The sequence below is a fragment of the Dysidea avara genome, chromosome 1 (assembly GCF_963678975.1).
Source record: "Dysidea avara chromosome 1, odDysAvar1.4, whole genome shotgun sequence".
NCBI classification, from domain to species: domain Eukaryota; kingdom Metazoa; phylum Porifera; class Demospongiae; order Dictyoceratida; family Dysideidae; genus Dysidea; species Dysidea avara.
The window spans coordinates 5,794,410-5,808,954 of record NC_089272.1 but is presented as its reverse complement, the minus strand read 5'-3'; the positions used below and the strand labels follow the sequence as shown (position 1 = coordinate 5,808,954).

Genomic DNA, 14,545 nt, shown 5'->3' with positions numbered 1-14,545 from the left:
AAGGAAAACCAAAATCAGAATAGTTGAATACGTGTGGGTAGCAATAGAGCTATACGTATGTTATGGCAATGTATCTCTTCACTGTGTTATTGTCAAGTTATATTTATTTTATGAGATCTAATCTTGCAATTGCAAAGTGTCTATATAATCTGGAAAATGCCACAGATTTTATAGGTGTTGGACTGAAGAAAGGCATATACCAAATTACTTAGATGTACATCTATTGTAGTTGCCTGATTTTATAAGGAAGAGTGGCATGTATAAATTCATCAGTCAGGGCATGCTATACGCACGCAGTTTTAAGTGGCTTCAGTACCCCTTTTAAGTTTATTTTAAGTTATTATAGCTACTTGCAAGGAACAAGACAATATCAAGACTTCTGGTTCCAAAATCAAGGATCTAACATAAACAGAACACACTACAAATTTTATTAGAGTTGTAAGCAATGGTTTCTCACATGATATAGTATCAGTTTTATTTAGTGGCTTCCCATTATTTGTATAAAACAAAAGATACTCCCAATAAGGCAGTCAGGCAAAACGAACTACTCTAATAGAACAGTCACTTAGATACAGTAAAAAAAAAAATTATTTATATTTTTTATTTCCCGGGCTAGATGGACTGTCCTTGCCACCACCCCCAGCACTAGGTGTTAAAGTGCTGGACAGCTGGAAATACCAGCAAGGCCGCCAGACTCCAAGCAACCCTCGGAGTAGGCCAGATCAATATTAGTAGTTGATGGACGGCCAACTGAAGAGCGATGACCCCTCAAACACATCACTGCAGATCGTAACAATGAAAAACAAACCCTACATCACAGCCAGTATAAGCATTTGTTGTAATTAATGCTGCGCTTCTCAGCCAACATTGAAGCAAGCTTCCTAAAAACTGTTGTAGCAGTGGGCCCCATGCCACCAGTAGCTGCAAACATCAATGGTGAAAAGCAAGCTCTCTCAACCTCTCTAACACGCTCATCATATGCCCGTATTTTTTCACGTTCATGAAGCTGGTAGCATCTGGGAGCGAAAATAAGAGCACGCAAAAGGGTTGAAAACCCTGACATCGAAAAACGCACGCTGCCTATTTCGACCCAAAAAATCCCTGGCAACAACATCAAGACGGGCACCATCTTCACTATAGGCAGTAGCGAATTGCAATAGCTCACCATCAAGAGGCTGGAGAGCAGGCTCAACACCAACATCACTGCACACTTCACTCAACAGACTTGCAGTTAAATCTCTGACTTCATTCTGGCTGTAAGACGGCAGACGCTGCCACTCGTGTTCGTATATCTCACTACTGATCTCTCTCCAAGTACATGTAACCTTACAACAACAATCATTACCTAAAGGTGTCGATTACAAGAGATCATGTGTGGTGCATGCATGAGTCTGTGTGTACTATATCAGTGTTACATCACCCTCCTCCTCTAAGAAGACGTCTCGTCTTCCACACAGCTTATTGGAACATAGTCACTGTATCGAGAGGGTACTCTATGCTCTCTCCTAGGATATCTACTTGTTGATGTAGGCACTGTAGTAGCTGTCTCCTCTGTGTGGTCATCAAGTGTCATACTAGCTGTGTTGTTATCATGATCATCGTCGTCAACAATTTGTAGATTCTGTCCAACTGGTGGTGATTCTGGCAGGTCTGGATTGCGAAGGCTGTTAGATACTGGTACTTCCTGCGGGTGACTCCAGTCTTCTTGATTGAAGCGTATATTTTTGGGGCATGGTTTTAACCGATCAAAATGAACGATCTTCCTCGTTCGTCTTCCCTGCAACTGCTCTATTCTGTAATTTGCTTCTGAAAATTTCTTTACTACTCTGTATGGGCCTGACCACGGATGGTAAAGTTTCTTACTTGTTTCTCTCTTGCCCATTGGGGAATGTAACCACACGTAATCCCCTTTCTGGTAGGGTTTCCCATGAACTTTCCTGTCATAGATTTCTTTCTGTCGCATGTGTTTGGCTTCAGAGTGTTTTCTTGCCAATGCAAATGCTTGGCTCATCTGCTTGCCAAGGGTGGCTGCATACTCATTTGGTGACTGTGTGGTGTTGTTTGGGGTTCCATATATCACATCCACTGGGATACGTGCCTGTCGCCCAAACATAAGAAAGAAAGGAGTATAGCCTGTGGAAGCCTGCACACTTGTATTATATGCCATACATACCTTCCGCACATGTCTCTCCCAGTCAAATGGGTTGTCTTTGGCACAGGTAGCTAACATGGCCAACATGGTCCGATTGAATCTTTCAACAAGGCCATCACATTGGGGGTGATATGGTGTGGTCCTAGTTTTATGTATCTGTAGAAGTTTACATACCTCTGCCATGAGTTTGGATTCAAATTGCCGGCCCTGATCAGAGTGCAATTGCTCTGGTGCAGAAAACCTGAGGAACACTTCATCTACAAGCCTTTCTGCTACGGTTGACGCCTCCTGATTAGGTATGGGGAAAGCTTCCATCCAGCGGGAAAAATAATCCCCTACAACCATGATGTAAGAGTTTCCACTATCACTTTCAGGAAAGGGGCCCACCAGATCAACAGCCATTATTTGAGTTGGGTAAGCAGCAGAAATTGTTCCTAATGGTGTCGCACATCATTATAGTGGCCTGGCCAGTAAAAACGTTCTTTAAGGCGATGAAGTGTTTTATCTTGGCCCAAGTGCCCACCTGCAATTCCTTCATGGAGATTTTGTAAAATCTCTGCCTTCAGCCTTTCCGGAACTATTAGTTGTAGGTAGTTCAGATCACTGGAGGGATGTATAAATTGTCTGTACAACACTCCACTTACTATCACAAGTTGTTCCCACTGTTGTAATAGGCGACGAAAAGCTATGGGTTGGCTCTTTGCAAAGTTGGTAGAAGGCTGCATATTTGTTTCTTTAGCTCGAAGTAACTGACCAATACACTCATCTGTCAACTGCATGTTACGCAACTGCTGTGGAGAGTAGCCACATGTAATATCACTTGATGTAAGCATCCCTACTGGTGTGCTACTCGTGTGAGACACTATGCCACACTGTTGGCATGGTAATCTTGATAGGGCATCTGCATTCATGTGTTTTCTGCCAGGGCGATGTACAATGGAGAATTGAAATTCCTGCAACTTCTCCAGCCATCATGCTAGCTGACCTTCTGGATTCCTAAATTGCTGAAGCCAGGTAAGGGCACCATGGTCTGTGCGTACTGTGAATTCTCGCCCGAGTAAGTACTGGCGGAAATGCTGAAGAAATGAGACTATGGCAAGCAGTTCCTTTCTGGTTACGCAGTAATTTCTCTCGGATTTAGTCAGTATCCTACTAGCATACGCAACCACATGCTCTACTCCTTCATCATCTACTTGTGACAGAACAGCTCCAATACCGGTGCCACTAGCATCTGTATCAATGATAAATGGTCGTGACCAGTTTGGCATCATCAAGGTGGGGGCTGAGGTGAGACACTGTTTGAGGTGATCAAAGGTCGCTTGACAATCAGTAGTCCATTTAAATGTGGATCTTTTCTCTGTGAGTTGGTGCAGAGGTTTGGCATGCGAAGCAAAGTCCTTTACGAATCTTCGATAATAATTAGCCAAACCTAGGAACTGTTGTACCTCCACTATGGATGATGGTGTTGGCCATTGCTCCACTTTACATGTCTTCACAGGGTCAGGGGCAATTCCATTTGGGGAGATAACATGGCCAAGGAATGTGACTTCCCGTTGGAGGAATTGGCATTTACTTGGGTGAACTTTTAGACCTGCCTGCTTGAGTCGTTCTAATACTTGCTGCAAATTTGATAAATGCTGATCAAAGGAATTGCCCACTACAATAATGTCATCTATATAGACAAGACAGCTAGTCCACTGTAAACCAGCAAGAACTGAATTCATTAATCGTTGGAAGGTGGCTGGGGCATTACATAATCCAAACGGCATGACGTTGAACTCATATAAACCCTCTGAAGTGCAGAATGCAGTCTTGTCACGGTTTTCCCCAGTCACCTCCACTTGCCAATACCCACTCTTGAGGTCTAGCATTGTGAACCAAGTTGAACCTGCCAAAGTGTCCAGGGTATCGTCAACTCTTGGGATTGGATAAGCATCCTTCCGAGTAACTTCATTGACCTTCCGATAATCCACGCAGAATCGTGTAGTCTCATCTTTCTTCTTCACTAGTACTATGGGGGATGCCCATGGACTCTTAGATGGTGAAATAATGTTCCTTCGAAGCATGTCTTGCAACAATTCTTGCACTTTTTCACGGTGGGGTAAGAGAACACGTCTAGCTTGCTGGCGAATAGGTTTACCCATACCAGTTTCAATCCTGTGCTTCAAGACATTGGTGCGTCCCAAATCATCATCGTTCTTGCAAGGATGTCAGAATAATAAGAGAGTACTGCTAAGAATTGCTCTCTTTGGTCCTCTGTCAAATCTGCAGCTAGAGGTGTATGTAGAGGTACTTCCATACACTCATGACCCAAACTGTGACCTTCTTCTGATAGTGACTCTGTAACTGCATTGATACTGGTCTCTGTGATCAATTCTGCTGTGGCCACTCTTGTCCCCTGGTATAAACTTACTGGCATTATGTTTGTGTTGGCAATTCTTATTGGTATACCATTTTCTGCTGGAATTACAACCGCTCTAGCTATCAGCACCTTATCTAAATGTCTTCCCTCAATGAGCCATGGCCCACCCCTTACTGGTAGTTTAGCCATTATTTCTATCTCACTAACACCGGGAATGGTGATTGTCCTACTCATGGTGACATGGCTAACAGTACTGCTGTCTGACAGATTGGATGGTACCAGGGCAAGGGGCTCTGATTGCTCCACAATAAGTTGCCTCTTAGATATATCCAGCACACATTTGTTGGCTTCCATGAAGTCCATTCCCAATATACCTTCAGCTGTGATGTTGTCAGCAATGATGAATTTTTGGTGGTAAGTCCTATTGGAAATATTCACCGAGACAGTAGCTGATCCCAGCACATTAATAGGGTGGCCATCAACTCCAACTATATTGTGATCTTTGGTAGCCTCAACTTTAATGTCACCTTGCTTAAATTTATCCCATACCTTCCCATTGATTAGTGATACCCCTGCCCCAGTGTCTACTAGAAATGACACAGAAAAGCCAGATATTGTACCACTGAGGTAAAAACTAGTGACAGTATTAATGGCCAGCGGTGATTGTTCATGATTATGACTGCTAATTTGTAACCCAGCACACCCTCTAGCAAAGTGACCAGGTTGTTTGCACTTTCTACATATAACAGTGTGAGTCCTAGGCTTATGTCTGCCCTGCTTGTGTGATTGCTGTTGCCTGACTTGTTCACTTTTGGTGTGTGGTTCATGTAACTCAGTGGGGCTTACTACTTCTAGGGCAACCAGTCTGCTATGAAGTTGTTGTAAAGCCTCTGTTAAACACTGCAATTGGTGGATGGACTGCTCATTGCTAGCAGCTCGGGTCGGAGGCACCTCGCGACACACATCAGCGGAATGGGCTACTTTGGCATATGATTCAAACTCGAGGGTCGCGTGTACCGCTTCCCTCACACTTTTAGGCCGACGCTGTCGCACAGCAAGTGATATCTGCAGTGGTTTGAGCTGTGTCAAGAAGCGAAATAACGCTAATTCTTCCTTGGCCTCACTACAAAGCTCGGGGAATGCCTTATCTACTAGCGCGCATACATCATCTCCAAAATCGGCCCAATCTTCTTCTACACGTTTTGTCCGATTGTCCCATTCTATCTTATAAAGTTCTTTCTTGCATGGTGGTTCAAACCTATCTAGCAATGCCGCCCGCATTAAAGTAAAAGAATCCTGGGTCTCGTGACTGAAGCGATTGTAAGCCACGTAAGCCTTCCCGGGCGAAATTTTTTTTTGGGCACACTTTCGACTTGGAAAATTTTCACGCATTACTTTTTCCGGATAATGTTGCGCATGTAACACCGGATATTAACTGCGTGAGTTCATTGAGGAGTCCATAGACAGAGACTTGGTTCAGTGCCTCAATGTCGTGTTCTCCGCCAGGTTGACAGCAGAAAAGAAGGGCGAAATGGTTTTAGGGGAAAGGTGGTTTTTCACAGCCTGCCTCAACTGATTTGTCAATGGCGTCTCGCATTTTAAGGGCTACCCGGCAGTATTTGATTCAGCGAAACTGATTAACATGTGAGTATGAAGCAGCTTGTGTATTCACTAAATAAATGGACCGAAGATTAATGTACTATCTTGCCTCATTAATGATGCCGGGGGTTCACTGAACAGGAATCATTCAGTATGAATTCTGGCACTAGATAACTGAACCATAGGGTTTTTAGTATCTATAACTGAACAAGGGATAGTCACTACCTAACAGTATGGACCTGTAAAACCCTCTGTCACCGGGATCAAGATGTTTGATTAAGGCCAGGGAAACTTGATTAATTGTTTCTCGGCAACCCTGCCTGCATCTCTTTTTACCCCACCGCATCTAATTTCATTGTTGCTGTTATCAATCACGTGCATTTGATGCTAAGAAGGCTGGCTATCATTCTACAGCACAGCAAATGTTACTTGCACCTCAGATATGGTGGTAAAACATTAGTACTAGTTCTTAAAAGGCTTTAGCTAACCTTTATAGTAACAAACAGCTTGATTTGGAATATTTTCTTTAATAGTGAATAATGAAAAATGACCTCCCGCCTGCATGGAAATCCAAATTTTTGTGGATGTGAAACAAGTAATCAAGTTTGCCTGGCCTAATTGTAATATCATTTGAATATGGGCCTCGTTTGCTTGACTTAGTAGTGTGGAAGCATATTGTTTTGGTGGACGTCTTGATTGCTTACAAACTAACCTCTTGATTGCTTGGTTAAATTTTAATACTATTTGTGGGTGGTTTTATAGGAGTTATTGGTGTAGTGACTGTACCTGAACAAGCAGTAGTATTTTTGACTTATTACTTGTTCAGAAAGAAATACAAAGGCATGATATTATGTGTTTGTTATTCTATTGTCGTAAAAACTAACTTCAACTTCTTACATACTGTTACCTGTTTCAATCATATGTAGCGCTGTTACAATAGGAAGTAACGTTTCCCAGCATTTGCTGAGCCCTACAGAGATGGCAGCTGATTTTGTTATGTTATAGGCATTACATTATTATTACTTCATGTATGTAATGATGTGGTAATCACTTTGTGTGATGATCTGTGATCACATGTGTATTGAGTGTGGTGTTCTTAATTTGTAGGTGGATTCACTTCAACAACTTCAAGATCACAAAGTGTTTTCACAAAACCAACATCTAAACAAGAGCGAGTCCATATAGCTGTATTCTCACAGTGATCATGTGCAGCTAAGATGACTTTGAGACAGGAACAAACTTCAACAAAGACAATAGTTTGGCTTTACTTGACTAAACACTCAAGTGTAAAGATATAGCATAAGACATGATTAAAGTACTTTTTATGTATACTATAATGACACTGGTATGTTGTGATGTATTGGAAAGCACAAATATTTGTTGGTCTATTGTATATAATTTTTATTATATTGCCCTGTTTGAGAAGTTGGTTTAGTCTTATTACTCCAGTGCAGCCAATTGTACTTTTGCTGTGTTGTACGTATGCCCACCTCATTGCACACTATGCTAGCTCAGTTCCACCTTGTAGTCTGTATCTAATGCTAGTCTATCACAAAATCATAATTTAGAAGGTTGATACAGAGTTTCCAATCCCTGCATTATCCAGTGGTGAATGAGTAGTGTGTAATTGAGTAAGTTTTACTCAGTAAGATATAGCTAGTACTGGGACTGAATATAAAAATCCACACCTAAAGGCTATGTAGTAAGTGTAGAGCAAGTTATTTGCTACAAGTGTTTAACTAATGTGGTAAACTTGTTTAATGAACTTGCAATTGTATAAGCAGTATTTTAGTTACTTACCTGATTGTACTTTTTTTTTGACAATGTCTTGTCCTTTTGTGTGTTTGATGGCTATAAAGGAAGTTATTCACATTCCATGCTATTAATTATAGTGCATTGTTGTGTCAGCTATAGTGGATGCTTTGTGGTGTCTCCGTATATATCTCTTGTTGTCCAACTAATTGTACCCAAAAACAATGTGGGAGATAGAAAAGAAAGTTATGAGGTCTACTCTACCACAGCTATGCACAATTGGTATCAGTTCTCAGATATCATAGTCTACGAGCATTAATTTTGGCATTTGAAATTTCAGTAAATTTCAAAGTACACTTTTTCATTATAGGCATGTTTGAACTTGAAGAGCTACTAGTGGTATCTATTGGTATTTTCCTTGGAGGTCACCTTGTCAAGAAACTTACTGTAATGTGGAACCACACCCACACTAAAGAATGTGGTTTGGGGTCTTTAGTGATATGTGTGTGGTACTACACCCACATTGCATGCTGCACACTTATGGGAATTGTAGGCAACTAGTCTGTATGACATCAAGCAAGGGTGCAATGACCACTTATGGGAATTGTGGATTGTTGCAGCTGCCTAGCTGGGTTAGACTTTCATGGAGCCACACCCACTCACCAATCATTGACTATGAGTGTTAAAATATTGTTAGGTATTTGTAGCTACTCATTTATTTCCCTTGCAGACAACTGTGTAGGTAATATCCTATACTATGAATGTAGAACGAACTAACAAAGCTTGGAAGTGTGGACATTGTACCAAAAAGACTATAATTATAGCTCTTGATGCCCACCTCAAATTTCTATTTGGGTTGGTGGGTCAACTGGATCAGCAGTACTGAACCATTTACAACCATCATTTGCATTATATTATGCATCTGAAGAAGTGCTAAATGGAATATCACATAAGTACTGTAAAACCTGCACTCTCCACTACAAATTTAACCTTACAATGGAACATTTCTGTTGTTCCTATAGAATGCAATTTAAAAGACAGCCTCCTTGTAGCTATCAGTAAAGTTGGTCTCAAATTGTCCATTACATAGAGGTTCAACTTGTTAAGGCATACATGCACTAAGTCATTAAAAGTTCCAACTGTGCTTGATTCATATTATTACTGCTCCTGTACAGGAAACAGCACAGAGACAAAAATATTTGTCTATAGTGAATCCCTTTAAGATCAGGAATTTGTTTGGTCGTTTATATAAGATGTACTAAATTAGTGACCCTATTGATGAGGTGGCCTTTAGCACTGTGATTTACACTATCATAATGGTTATTACACTACTACTGGGTAGAAATGAAACACGCAGTTTAGGCATAAGTCAGAGATGACTACAAGTGGAATATATATGTGACTGGATTTTGGAAAAACGATCCAAATCGCACATTAGAAGTTTCGAGATAAACGGTTTTAAAGAATTTAAGCCAGCATAACTCTCCAAGGATAGCAAGCACGCGTATGAAATTTACACAAAAGATGCATCAATATGTTACCTTTCAAGCCACTTCCAGTACTTGTAGCTGCTTGTACAGTTTCCCGCCAAATAAGATAGAAAATCTGAGCAGTTGGACGAGCGAAGTAGTATCACGAGTGCTCACAAAGGGGTGGAGGCTGGGGGGTGGCGGGGAGGGCAAAAGATAGGCCTCAAAATGGAGGCAGACCACGATTGGAGTCCAGACACGAGATTACAGGGCTGTGCTGGCTCCTTAGTGGCTGATATGTAGCAAAATCTACAGAGAACACGTCTGGCCAACATTATAAGGCTGTCCACCAGTAAACCACTGATTCTTGCCAAGCCAGGTCCTTCACAAGGCCAGAAACCGCCATTTGGGCACTCCACACCACCCAGAAAAGACGTCTATTAAAACCAGCCTCGTGTAGTTTGAGTAGTGCTGAGGGTCAAAACTTGTAGTACGATAGTGTAGCTATCCACTGGTGGTGTTAGTTTGATTTTGCCTGATGTGTGATTTGGTTCGGTTCTGTAAAATCTGGTCACATATGCTGAATTAAGCGTTATGTACAATTCCCAAATAATAAGTGCAGCTTTGATAGCTAGATTGGACCTTGAGTAAGCAGGTTTTGCATAAAAGTTTGAGAACTGTAATAGAACAGTCACTCATGATGAACTATGTATCATGACAAGTAGATATAAAGAAAGCTTCCTTTATTGATCAAGTTTAGTATGTGCGAAAGTAAAATTTTAGTCATTTTGGCTTTCTGTTTAATGTTGGGCTTAATGCCTGCTCAAGTACTGGCCACTTTGAATTTTACATTAGTGTCATCAGTTTGGTCCTAAAGAAAGTAGCTACTGGCCTACTACTAACGAGGTGGCCACATTAACAAACAATAAATCAATGAGATGTTATAGGAAATAGATCTGGGTTGCATGATTGTGGCCCACTGTAATGAGGTGGTTGCTAAGTGAGGTTTCACTGTACTACAGCTGTTGATATATATAGGACCTAGACAGATGTCCTCCAAAAACAGGGTGCCTACAATCCAGAGGAGTTTCATCATGATTGAGTCATATACGTAGAATTATTTATCTATTATTATTCACTCTTGCTGTTATGATAGCCTGTAAAGTAACCCCTATAGTCACCCGTTTAAAAGGTCAACAATTTGTGTAATTGCATCTGTGCCTCTGTAGACATGCATACATGATTCCTGCACACTACATGACTTGCTGTACTAGTGGGTAATTTTCGCTTTACCACAAATTACCTGTTATTGCAGATTTACCCATTGTTTTGTCTGAATTTAAAAAAAAAATGAACATGCACAGGTCAGTTTTTCAAATGGCCATGTTTGTATAAAGGTACACAATGCACTACAGAGTGTCAAAAAATGCTCACATTTGTGCAGTGAGCCCTCTATAGTTGTAATGCTTGCATAGTTTTACAAGTAAGAAGTAGGTATCAAACAGACGATGGAAATGCCATCAGTTGAGACTACACATTGGAAATACACCAGAATCCTTTTCAAAATCAGGCATAGCCTAGCTGTTGTGACATGTAGTGTGATAATGGATAGTGGTAGCAGTGGCGGATCTAGGATTTTTAAAAGGGGGTTTCTGAAAATTGGCATAGTTAAATAAGGCATCTGATGACAATTCTCCAGAAAATTGTGAGATTTTAGAAGCTCAGAGATCAGATTTAGGCTATTTTCATAAATTCAATACTTTAAACTGTAAATAGTTACTATGTACTATATACTATAGCTAACTAATATGGTGACTACAAGCTGTAGTTTTGATTGCTCTATTAGAGTAGTCACTTGACTGCTCTATTAGAGTATCTGGATCGTTTTTAATGCAGTGGGAGATGAAAAGTGAAGTGTTGCTGATGGTTTAATAGCTATAAATGGTGCTAGTTAAGTGCAACTGCATGCATGCTACTGGTATATAGTTGTTTGCTATGACAAATTGTCAATACAACAATGTTTATGTAATGAGAATGCCACTATAAGCTAAATTTAAAAGGGGGTTTCGACAAAACCCATCTGGATCCGCCACTGGGTAGTGACCTGCCTACCCGCACTAGAATTTTTTGATGAAAACAGAAATTCACATAATAGACCAATTGTTGCCATCTTAACTCACAGTCTAGTAAAGCCAAACTACTGAACAAATACCATCTTTGTTCCTGTCTCAAAATCATTGACGTCATCTTAGCTGCACGTGATCACTGTGAGAATACAGCTATATGGACTCGCTCTTGTTTAGATGTTGGTTTTGTGAAAACACTTTGTGATTCTTGAAGTTGTTGAAGTGAATCCACCTACAAATTAAGAACACCACACTCAATACACACGTGATCACAGATCATCACACAAAGTGATTACCATATCATTACATACATGAAGTAATAATAATGTAATACCAACATAACATAACATAAAATCAGCTGCCATCTTTGTAGGGCTAAGTGACAAACGCTGGGAAACGTTACTTCCTATTTACATATGCAGGACTCAACCCAGATTTTTAAGCTGGGAAGGGCAATTTAAGCCACTTCAGATTCTAGGGGGGATCTGGGGGCATGCTCCCCAGGAAAATTTTGAAAATTAGGGATGTAAATATACTCAGTTTTGGTGAAATTTACTGTGATGCCATTGAATATTAACCATTCAATTATACAAATTTGGGTTCAACTAAACCTTTTCATTTCTCAAGGCTTTAGGTATAAACCTAGGGAGGCAATAGCTAACCCAGGGGGAGGGGGGTTGGAGTTGGGCCCCCCTACATTAACCCCTGCTTTAATTGAGATACTGTAGGGCAAGAAATTTTCGTGGGATACAAATTTTTGTGGATTTTGTGGGCGTCTTATCCACGAAAATTAAATATTAAGTAGTTCCTATACAAGTTGTATGGCGATCGATGTCTAAACCACGAAAATTACTGGTTTTACCACATTTTAGCAATCCAAGAAAATTTAGTACCACGAAAATTTCTTGCCCTACAGTAGGTATTAGTCTGTAAGAAGTTGAAGTTAGTTTTTATGGCAATAGAATAACAAACACATGTCATGCCTTTGTATTTCTTTCTGAACAAGTAATAAGTCAAAAATACTACTGCTTGTTCAGGTACAGTCACTACACCAATAACTCCTATAAAACCACCCGCAAACAGTATTAAAATTTAACCAAGCAATCAAGAGGTTAGTTTGTAAGCAATCAAGACGTCCACCAAAACAATATGCTTCCACACTACTAAGTCAAGCAAACGAGGCCCATATTCAAATGATATTACAATTAGGCCAGGCAAACTTGATTACTTGTTTCACATCCACAAAAATTTGGATTTCCATGCAGGCGGGAGGTCATTTTTCATTATTCACTATTAAAGAAAATATTCCAAATCAAGCTGTTTGTTACTATAAAGGTTAGCTAAAGCCTTTTAAGAACTAGTACTAATGTTTTACCACCATATCTGAGGTGCAAGTAACATTTGCTGTGCTGTAGAATGATAGCCAGCCTTCTTAGCATCAAATGCACGTGATTGATAACAGCAACAATGAAATTAGATGCGGTGGGGTAAAAAGAGATGCAGGCAGGGTTGCCGAGAAACAATTAATCAAGTTTCCCTGGCCTTAATCAAACATCTTGATCCCGGTGACAGAGGGTTTTACAGGTCCATACTGTTAGGTAGTGACTATCCCTTGTTCAGTTATAGATACTAAAAACCCTATGGTTCAGTTATCTAGTGCCAGAATTCATACTGAATGATTCCTGTTCAGTGAACCCCCGGCATCATTAATGAGGCAAGATAGTACATTAATCTTCGGTCCATTTATTTAGTGAATACACAAGCTGCTTCATACTCACATGTTAATCAGTTTCGCTGAATCAAATACTGCCGGGTAGCCCTTAAAATGCGAGACGCCATTGACAAATCAGTTGAGGCAGGCTGTGAAAAACCACCTTTCCCCTAAAACCATTTCGCCCTTCTTTTCTGCTGTCAACCTGGCGGAGAACATGACATTGAGGCACTGAACCAAGTCTCTGTCTATGGACTCCTCAATGAACTCACGAAGTTAATATCCGGTGTTACATGCGCAACATTATCCGGAAAAAGTAATGCGTGAAAATTTTCTAAGTCGAAAGTGTGCCCAAAAAAAAAATTCGCCCTTCCCGGTCATATGAACTTTTAGCCATAATGCTTTCTCATCGTCATTCCATCCATTAATCTTCGATATGCACTCAAAATGACTCACCCAGTCGTCAAAACTCTGGTTGCCATCAAACTTCTCCGGGAGCAGAACGAGCCATCCTCACGTGCGCCACAACGTGGATCAACCTGGCAAGAAATCAGAGAAAGACAAAATCACTGAGACAATCGGTCACCGCCTCGGGTACCGTTAACAGTTTTTCCACGGTACCACAGATTTTTCTCTTCAGGTTCTAATCAGCAGGGTGACTCCAACGGATAATTCAGACTGACTCAGCTAGGTCAACTGCGAAGATGGAGCATTCAGCTCGAAACTCAGTGAAGGTTCTGTGCCGACTACGCCAGTGTAAGACGGCAGACGCTGCCACTCGTGTTCGTATATCTCACTACTGATCTCTCTCCAAGTACATGTAACCTTACAACAACAATCATTACCTAAAGGTGTCGATTACAAGAGATCATGTGTGGTGCATGCATGAGTCTGTGTGTACTATTATTATATTATATTTATTACTGTGCAGCAATCAAAAGATTATAACGCACAGGTGTGATCATAAAAGTTACTTAAGTTATTACAAAACTCATTAGGGGTAGAGGAATTAGTTACATCAGCAGGGAGTTGGTTCCATAATTTGATGGTTGATGGGAAAAAGGAAAATTTGTATGCATCAATTAGAGTCATTGGTTGGTGATAGTAGCCACTCCTTAAACTTGAAAGTTTAGGGGTAAGATCATCTGTAGGCACAATCAAATATCCGTTAATTATTTTGTAAAAAGTACTTAATTTAGCTTGGGTTCTTCTTGCCTGTAACAATGGTAGATTAAGAGAAGACAACATGTTAGTAACACTTGAATATCTTGAAAAGTCATTAAAGCAAAATCTAGCAGCAGTTCTCTGGATTGATTCTAGCTTGTTTATATTCAACAAGGTGTGGGGATCCCAAGCAGACGCAGCATATTCAAT

The 14,545-nt window shown here is 40.6% G+C and overlaps 2 long non-coding RNA genes across 3 annotated transcripts in view; both read left to right on the top strand.

The window, feature by feature from the left end:
• Positions 1–14,545, top strand: part of LOC136254613 (uncharacterized) — a 522,347-nt gene that overhangs the window by 121,384 nt on the left and 386,418 nt on the right. The window lies entirely within an intron of this gene.
• On the top strand, positions 5,923–7,538 carry LOC136249967 (uncharacterized). The gene is made up of 2 exons (XR_010698408.1): positions 5,923–6,158; positions 7,221–7,538. It is a non-coding gene; the product is annotated as an uncharacterized lncRNA (long non-coding RNA).